Below are 10,054 nucleotides of genomic sequence, written 5' to 3'. Positions count from 1 at the left end.
CTATAAAATATGCTGTTTGAATAATTTCTCGCTGTCTCAGCTCACTTTTTATAGTGAAAACACTAAAAAGAAGAGAAATAACCAAAAAGGCTCAGAAGGGATAATCTTTTAATTCACTAATTAATTAATATATAATCAGATATACAGTGGGCTATTTAAAAAGCAAATAAATAACTAATGGTAAATAAATAAGCTAAATAAGTTTATTTACACTTATTAAAAAAGCTTTTTTGTAACGTTTATTTATTTTTGAGAGACAGAGACAGAGCATGAGCAGAGTGGAACAGAGATAGGGAACACAGAATCTAAAGCAGGCTCCAGGCTCTGAGCCTGATGCGGGTCTCAAACTCACAAACCATGAGATCATGACCTGAGCCAGAGTTGGACACTCAACCAACTGAGCCACCCAGTCTCACCTAAGTTTATTTTTTAAAAGGAAAATCTTCTACAGCAGACAGTTGACTGTTGAGCTATACATTTGTTTTTTAAAAAATTATTTGTTTTATTGGGCAGGAGGTACAGGTATGAACTTGATAGAAATATGGTAGAACAAAAGTCAATGTAATTTATTTTAGGCAAATATACGTTTTCTTTTTATTAACTATGAACTTATTATTTTACTTAGTTTAAATTATCTTCAACTCTTCGCCTTATGCTTGTATATTTGTTTTGTTGGTGAATCAATACCATTCCCAGAAGACAGACACAACAAAACTAGTTAGTCCTGTTTAATGTGTTCACAAGGCAATTCTCTTTCATAAGGGAATGAAAGCCAAACGTTGATGTGGGAAAGAGTGCATTATCAAATTGGTATGCTAATTTCGGAGAACTGAATCATTATATACTGATATTACTTACAGATCTACTTTCTTTAATAATTAATAATTTAATAATTTAATAATTAATTTAATAATAACTTAATAAGAAGATAAGGACGAAAGAGCACATATGAAATAAAGGAAAACTGACTGAGATGAAAATCCAAAACTTTCTGTTAAGAGAAAAAACTGCTGGGAATTTTTTCAAATGCAGAAATATGCATCTGCGTGGAACTAATTCTTCATAAAAGCAAAGAGGGAACATGAGAAAAGAACCGCCTTTGGGTTGTGACACGGATGAGCAGGTTAGGCAGGTACTAGGCTCACTAGTATGTCCTCTCAAAGGAGGTTGTGGGACATACATTCAGCACATTTGCCTTCAGTGTGAACATAGACTGAAAGAATTACTTGAGGTTACCACAACTGGGGACCACAAGGCAGGGAAAATTGATTTATTCACCCCGGGAAGACAACTACATATAGACTGGCTCTGTGAGCATCAAAATGATGTAAATTCAGGAGCTCCAAGCTATTCTCCTAGTCAAAATATCTCTCCATCTCTAGATCAGTGACATATACCACCATTAGAATATTGAGACGAACATGGTGAACAGATTATATCTTTCCTGCCAAATGAGCAAGCGATAGCACGATTAATTAATGAAGGATATGGTCCACGGACTCAAAAATGAAGTATGTTATGCTTCCACATTAAAGGAAATGATTTGCGTTGTGTTTTTAGTGGCAGCTCATGCTAAGGGCAGCGTGCAGTCTGCATTCCCAGGGCATCTCATCTTCCTGACACCGACTGAGACACTCAAAAACTATATTAAGAAAGAAAGAAAGGCAAGCAGGAAGGGAGAAATACAGGAAACAAAAAATTAAGAATAAGGTCTTGGAAGTCCAGAGGTTAAAATGGAAATCACTTACCTGGAAGGTGTGACTCATTATCCTAATAGTAGAGATCAATTCAATAGGTGGTTTGACAGGCGATTCGGAGGGAAACAGCCCAGAGGAATGAGGAACAAATCTGGGAATGAGGCGCCATTATTCTTACACACCAGAAGCCAGATAACACCCCAAATACGTGATTCCTGGAAGGCCAGGGACAGCCTGAGGACACTGGGCTGGACAGAAAGAAACAGAACTAAAAGTAGGAGGGAGAGGGGCCCTGAAACAGATTATCTTTTCAGTTTTATGTTGGCTGCACTAGAAGTGAGGCTCTTTTTTTAACGTTTATTAAATGTTTTACATTAAAACATTAAAAATAATGTTTATTATTTTTTAAAGTTTATTTTTGATAGAGAGAGAGAGACAGTGTGAGCAGGGGAAGGGCAGAGAGAAAGACACAGAATCTGAAGCAGGCTCCAGGCTCTGAGCTGTCCACACAGAGCCTGATGTGGGGCTCGAATTCACGAACCGTGAGATCATGATCTAAGCTGAAGTCGGACACTTAACAAACTGAGCCACCCAGGCGCCCTGGAAGTGTGACTCTTTAAAGAACACATCACCTGAGCCCTCTTGTACTCTTATACTATCACAGGAAACCAATGTAATACTGAAATTTATTATGTCAAGGATTCTTGCAGAAGCAAGCTATAACGACCATAGTGATGAAATCTCTGGCATAAATTCCCCTGAGGGTTGTCCTCCTTTTTAGTGATCTTCAGTGTCCTCCTCAACCCCTCTTATACAGTGTGTCCTCTTTCTACCTGCCATCCCCAGGGAAGCATGTACTGAGCTCCTGTTAGTGTAGGAAATAACACAGTGCCACATACAGTGAAAAGAATTACATGGGCACAATCCCTGTTCCTTAGAAATGTATCTAATGTAGGCTATTTAAGAAGGAAAGAAAGGGCACTTGGGTGGCTCAACTCGTTGAGTGTCTGACTTCAACTCAGGTCACGATCTCACAGTTCGTGGGTCTGAGCCCGTATCGGGCTCTCTGCTGTCAGCGCAGAGCCTACGTTGGCTCCTCTGTCCCCTCTCTGCCCCTCCCCCAGTTAAGCTAGCTCTCTCTCTCTCTTCTCTCAAAAATAAGCACTAAAAAAATTTAAAAAAAAAAGAAGGAAAGAAAATGGCATAGGATATTTATAGTATATTCAGTGTAGTTGACCAGCATAGAACTTCATTCCCCACAGTGCTTCCACTCTCTCAGTTTTTTTTCTTCTTTAACCAACTTTTTAATTAAATATGTAGCCCCTACTTAGAGGGAAATACTAATTTTTGAGATAGAAGATATATTAGTCTCCTCCTGAAGCAATATGCACCAATAATCGATAAGAGGAAATAGTGAAGCACACAACGTAATAATTATGTGTCTATCTACGTCATGGCATCAGGAGTATTGTGGATAACCAGACTTAAAAGATTAGTTCATGCAGGTGGCAAGTCAGCTGCATAATGTTTATTTATTCAGTAAGTACCCATTGAGCATTTTACCATATACTATGCACTGTGCTAAGCACTTGCTTACTGTGAGCAAAGTCAGACAGGATTTCTGCTCTTGTGGGCTTTAACTAACCCAGGGGAGGAAGGAGACATTAAAAATGATTACAATTCAATAATGTTTAACAGGATTTAAATAAAACTTATCCTCTCTTTTCAGTTTGGTTTTATCAGAAGCTCCACATGCTAAAATGAGAGGTTAGACCCCTGTGCAGGATTTGCAGAAGGTGGTCTTAAAACCCATCTTGGGGCTTTCAGCAAATCACTCCCCACAAGGATCTGTAAGTGCTTTGGAGGTTAATCAGAATTTGGAGAACTGGGAGAGAATCTCTGGGGAGAGATACTGCAAGCTCACAGGGTTTCCCAAAGTCCCACCCACTGTGGTGAGGAGGGAGCTGGCCCCCTCCTCACCCTACTAAGCCAGTTGAGAGGGGCTTTATTCACTCAGAGAGCTTGCCATGTGTTCCCTGACGTTTGAGAAATCTGTGGAAGAAGATTTGACTCATTCTTGAAAAATCTGACAATAAAAGGGCTTGGCCAGATAATTCTGAAGCAGCAAGATCCCAAGTTGAGTTGAGAGGGACTTAGCTGTTTTTGTTTTTTGGGAGCTAAATGTCTTTCTCACAACAGGAGCTGACCTGGCATCCTGTTTAAGAGAGAGGGAGAGAGAGAGAGAGAGGAGAGAGAGAACTCCTGAGCAACCTGGGGGCAGTGTGACCCTAACAGAGAGAAATCAGCCTGCCAGGATCCCAGGGACTGTGGGAAGAGTGGTAAGCACACAGCTAAAGGAGAGACATTGATTTTACTTGTTAAAAGAAATATAGTCTGAAGGTCTGCAGAGGGAGGGTCTCTGAGAAACTCCCAAAAGCAGTCTTTAAAAGAGAAAGAGCCAGCAATTGTTCATGGGCTACATGCCCCACGGCCAGATGACAACTGTACTTCTTCCTAAACTTCCTAAACTTCACAAACTGTCCTTCTTCCTAATCTACTCTTTCCATGGTTTGACCATGGAGGTTCAGAAAGTCTCTGTCCATGTAGGAGAAAGTGACTGAGAACTGACAGAAGCTAAGTCCCCTCCCCTATTGTAGGGTTTCCAGACAGAGACAAGCCTAAGCTAAGAGAAGATGCAGTTTCAACTTTGAATGGTGTTTTAATTTTAATATTTCACTAACTGGCCTGAAACGTGATTATCAGACTGGACTGAACTTTTTTCACGTCCCTCTTAAAAAGGATTTCATTATTACTTAGCAACCCTAGAACTTCCCTCAGATTATTTTAAGGTATGGGGAGATTGGATCCAAGGAGTTTAAAAGGAATGATGACAGGGGTGCCTGGGTGGCTCAGTCTGTTAAGCATCTGACTTGATTTCGGCTCAGGTCATGATCTCACTGTTAGGGAGATCATGCCCCGCCTTGGGCTCTACACTGATAGCTCAGAACCTGCTTGGGATTCTCTCTCTCCTCTCTCTCTGCTCCTTCCCCACTGGCTCTCTGTCTCTCTAAAAATAAATAAATAAATAAACATTTTCAAAAAATAAAAAAATAAAAGAAATGATGACAAGTAGAATCACTTCTCAACTTGGATTTTACTGCCTGCCACATTTGAGAACTTTAGAGTGTAAAATAGTAAGAGGGAGAATGAGCCCCAAGGTAGATGGTCAGGGAAATTGTGCTGAATAAGAAAATATTAAGCTTTGATTGGAAAAATGAATAGAAGTTAGCCAGGTAAAAAAGTGGAAAGGGGTAGGGGGAGGGGTATCAGAAAAAGTCATTCAGGAAGAGAAAAGACCTTTTAAAAGCCTATGGTGGGAAAGAGCATTGTTCTAGATACTATGACTGCATAACAAATGACCCCAAAATGTAGCAGCATAAAACAACAAATCATTATTATCTCTTACAGTTTTGTAGGTTGATTGGGCTTAGCTGAGTGGTTCTTGACTGGAATCTCAAAGGTTATTGTAAGATAATGGAGGGCCAGAGTCACCTGAGAGTTCAGCAAGACTCGACAGACATCCAAGTCAGCTGAGCACATGGCTGGAAGATGATCTTGACTGTCAGCTCAGAGCTTAGCTTGGAAATGTGACTGCATCACTTACCTCCATGGGGTAGTGGAATTGATAGATCATATAGTATTTTATTTGTAATTTTTTGAGTAATCATACTGTTTTCCATAGGGGCTATACCAATTTGCATTCCCACCAACAGGGCATGAGGGTTCCCTTTTCTCCACATCCTCACAAACACTTGTTGTTTCTTGTGTTTTTGATTTTAGCCATTCTGATGGGTATGAGAGGATATTTCATTGTGGTTTTAGTTCTAGTTTTAATTTGCTGGAAGGGGGTTATAACCCCAAATGTTTGAAGTCTTTCTAGAATTTTTCTGGTTAATTTCTTATCTTACGTGTCCTTGAATGCTCCCTTAAGTCCTGGGCAATAAGTGCTGCTCTGCAACTTATTATAAGTGCTTGTGAATAATACCCAGAGGTTGAAGTTAAGGTGTGTGTTCCTGACATCTGTTGACAAGCTTAGAACTTAAAATGAACCATCCAAATCCAATTGCATATCAGGGGGCAGTAGTTGATTTTAGGAACTTGAGAATAAGCCACAGAAATCCAAGTTCTTCCCATTCCGTCAATGGATGTGGATCCAGTGTAAGCAAGATAATGATGCGGCTGATCTTCAATCACCAACCGATGCTTCTCAAAATCATTGAAGAAACAAATATTCCACATTAGTGCCGTCTTGTGTGAGACAAAGGATAAAAACAGAAGCTTTAAAAATTCTTCCACTTTGAGATGCAAGGATGGCTTCAAAGCCCATGTAGTGAATGAAGCGCCATTTTGAAACGAACCTGAAACTGGAAACTAGACTGCCTCCGTCGATGTAGCACCAGCCCCAGCCCTATTCCGCACCAGACTGCAGTCACAGGACAAGCCACAGCAGCTGCAACTCCTGCACATGCCAGGCAAAGGCTGCCTTCTCCCCCTGTGCTCTGTCGGCCTCCAGACACCTAACGTTTATTCAGCTCTTACGTTTCAGGATCTATTTCACTGTCACAGTAACCTATCAAGGCACATACTATTTTATACTCATTTTATACGTCCATTGTCAAGTGCTTCTGGCAAGTGTAGAGGTTAATGTCAATCACTCATGCCTCTGTCCTGGGTGATCCTTTTTTTTTTTTTTTAAGGTTTATTTACTTATTTTTAGAGAAAGAGCATGAGTGGGGTAGGGACAGAGAGAGAGAGAGGGAGACAGAATCCCAAGCAGGCTCTGTGCTGTCAGTGTCACAACCTGTGAGATCATGACCTGAACTGAAATCAAGAGTCAGATGCTCAACCAACTGAGCCACCCAGGCAGCCCTGTCCTATGTGATTCTAACCAAAAGAGTAGGAGTGCAATGAATTGATAAGCAGACAGGGGTCAAAGTATTCACTTTTTTTATGGAGGCCTAATTACGCCACAGTACAGGGTCCCGGAAAGTACTGGATTAAAGAAAGTAATTTGGTAGTGAAGCCAAAACAAACGAGGCTTCCTAACACCTCCTGCCAAATCTGAACCTTAGGAAGAGCCACGGGGGTGTACTGGGTGTGCAGGCACACTCTCCCTACACATCTCCAACCAGCAGTGGTGTGATGGATTGGGGCCTGTCTCAAAGAGCCAGTGATCAGCAGAAGAGAGTGCTAGAAAGCACAGGAAAGAAATGGCCTCTAGAAAGCAGGCACTGTACCAGGTCTGTTTACTTAACTGTTTACTTAGACTGTCTTTCTAACAATCTGTCTAGGAGAGAGGGAATCCTATTTCTTGTTTTTATTTTTATTTTCTGTTTATTTATTTTGAGGGAGAGAGAGAGAGAGAACAAGAGAGAGGAGAGAACGTGCACACAAGCAGAGGAGGGGCAGAGAGAGAGGGAGGGAGAGAGAATCCCAAGCAAGCTCCACACTGCCAGCACGGAGCCCAATGCAAGGAGCCCAACTCATGAACCGTAAGAAGGTGACCTTTGCTGAAATCAAGAGTGGGTTGCTTAACTCACTAACCCACCCAGGCGCCCCCTATTTCTTGCTTTTAAATGTAGTTTCAGATATAGTTTTCAACATAGTTACCCACTGGAATCACTTTGAAAGATTAAAAAAAACAAAACACACACACACAAAAGCCATAGTGACCTGGTCACACCCCAGGCCAAATAAATCAGAAAATCTCTGGGGCACAAATATTGTTTTTAAATTCTCCATGCAAGTCCAAGGTGCAGGCTAGGCTGAGAACCACTGCTTTATAGGCTCGGTAACCTCATTCCCTCCTCATGCAGCCAGTCACAGCTAGCAGGTTTTGAGTGGCTACTTTATGTTCAGCAATTTACATAATCCTCACGGCAAGTGTATGAGGCAGGTATAAAAATCCTAGCATTTCACAGATGGGGAAAGTGGAGCTTGGAAAGGCTAAGTGACAGACCTGGAATTATAAATTTAGTATTCTGTCTTCTGAACTAGATCCTTCACCAGCATACACTGTGCTTTTTTGCGGATGCCATGATCCTAGCAATATCTCCAATCATAACATATTCCTTCTTTTTTAGGGGAGAGCAGAAACAGTTGGAGAAACTGGAAGACTTCATTCCAGTACTCCCTCATGGAAAAAACAACAACATAAAACTCCTTCCATGGAAGTTGAGGATGAAGAGTGTTTCTCACAACTAATTTTCATAGAGATTTTGAGACTGTGTGGTAGGGAGTAGTAATAAATCAACAGTTGGAGATGGTTAAAATTGTCGAGCAGCTAAAGTCAAAGAGCATCACTTTTTACACAGTCAGTTTAATGGTTTTGAACAGCCGTTCTTGGTATCTTGAGACTGACAAGAAAACTGGATAGCACAGTCTATGAAGATAAGCCAGCGTATGGAATGCGAAGGAAGCGGCCGTGGGAGGTTATGAGAACAAGGGAGTCTAGGTTGCTCATGAACATACCAACTACAACACAAGCTGCATAGAGAGAAACAAGAACAGAAGGCTGGAAGACAGGGAGGGCCGGAAAGGCTGCAGGAGAGCTGAGGTCAAGTTCACACCCTGAGACACTGAGTCAGAAGATAAAAGGTGATGCATTACTCAACAAGCCAAGTATTTTTAAAAGGTGAAGACAAAACAGAAAGAGAATTATCTTTCCCTCCATATTTCATATTTTTAAAACTCTGCAAAGGTACAAAGTAATATGAATTAGATCTCACTTTATGTAAATTTGCTGTGTGTAAATCTTAATATGTCAAATAGCATATTAACTTTGCTCATAGAATTTTTAGCACGGAAGATCATTTAAATGAGTTGTGTGGCAATTTCCTCTATAGAGCAAATAACCCACTCTTTTTGCAATTTAAAATTCTCTTATGATGAATCTGCAGGACACTGGCATGTATCATAATTTGATTCAAGGAAAAATGTATCTCGTTACAATTGTATGTTGGAACACCTAATGAGCAACAGAAAAATAATTACACACAGATGTGTTTCCTTGTTTTATTCCTCTCTTTTCAAAGTATGAATCATGATTCCCTTATGAGTAGAGGGCTGAAAGGAGGACAGGACCCCACCCAGCTCTGCCAGCACAGAGCTCCGTCAAGCTTGTGAAATTACAACTTGCATCTTCAGGGCTGCACCCATTCAGTAGCCAGGAAATCTCGGGGAGTGTTGTAACTGGTGAAATCAGGTTAATTCAACAGATGGTTTTCATTTCTGGTGAAAGTTTGCATGAGGCTTACTTCTTAAAATGCCCTCACACTATCTTACGGTCAAATGAAGATAACTGGATCTATATTATAAGTTTTAATAGTGCTAGTCTGCAATTTGCTCTTGTCTCCGGAATGGGAAAACTAAATTGATCTATCCTATGGCCATCTCATTCTTCTCACCGGTGTGACTAAATCAGTTCACCTTTAAGTGACTTTTCAACTCTGTCCTCTCCCCCCAAAACACACACACACACACACACACATGCAAACACTTTGAGCAGGTAAACCGTAACACATTACTATTATATTAATGACATAGACAGTAGGCACAGTGTTAACTGAACAAATAAATTCTTCCAGGATTATTCTGCCCTTTTTATTGTGTCAACTTTTACGGCTATACCTTAAAATTTTTTGAACTGCATCTTTTGCCAAAAAAAGGATATAAAAGATATTTATTCACATCATTTAATAAGATTAGTTAGGAACTATAAAATTAAGATTTTAAAACACATTTCTTAGGGGCACCTGAGTGGTTCAGCCGGTCAAGCAACCAACTTCTGCACAGGTCATGATCTCACAGTTTGTGGGTTTGAGCCCTGTGTTGGGCTCTTCGCTGACAGCTCAGAGCCTGGAGCCTGCTTCAGATTGTGTCTCCCTCTCCCTCTGCCCCTCCCCCCCTCACATTTTGTCTCTCTCACAAAGACATTATAAAAAAATTTTTTAATGCGTTTCTTAAATTACCGTGAAACTCATGTTCTGAAAAACCTGAAAATTAAGTTTTTACTTTGGGGGTTGCTTTCAAAGATTAGGTGAAAAGAGACTAATAAAACTTTACTTGCCACTGATTTTATGTCATTAGTTTTAATCAAAAATGGTTCAAATATCAGCAATTTCATATGGCTCTACCTGGTTAGAACAAGAGACAGGTGAAAAACTAATTTTCACCTCAAATGATACAACCACGGCCCTCTATGTTCCAAAGAAAAAAGTCTTTGCAAGAGAGGATGACCTCAGATATTCTGAAATGTGCTTAAAATATCAACTACAACACATATTCAACCCCAGAGC

The sequence above is a fragment of the Lynx rufus genome, unplaced genomic scaffold (assembly GCF_022079265.1).
Source record: "Lynx rufus isolate CCGP_SWC_20201006 ecotype Redwood Valley unplaced genomic scaffold, mLynRuf1.p SCAF_5, whole genome shotgun sequence".
NCBI classification, from domain to species: domain Eukaryota; kingdom Metazoa; phylum Chordata; class Mammalia; order Carnivora; family Felidae; genus Lynx; species Lynx rufus.
This window is presented reverse-complemented; position numbering follows the sequence as displayed.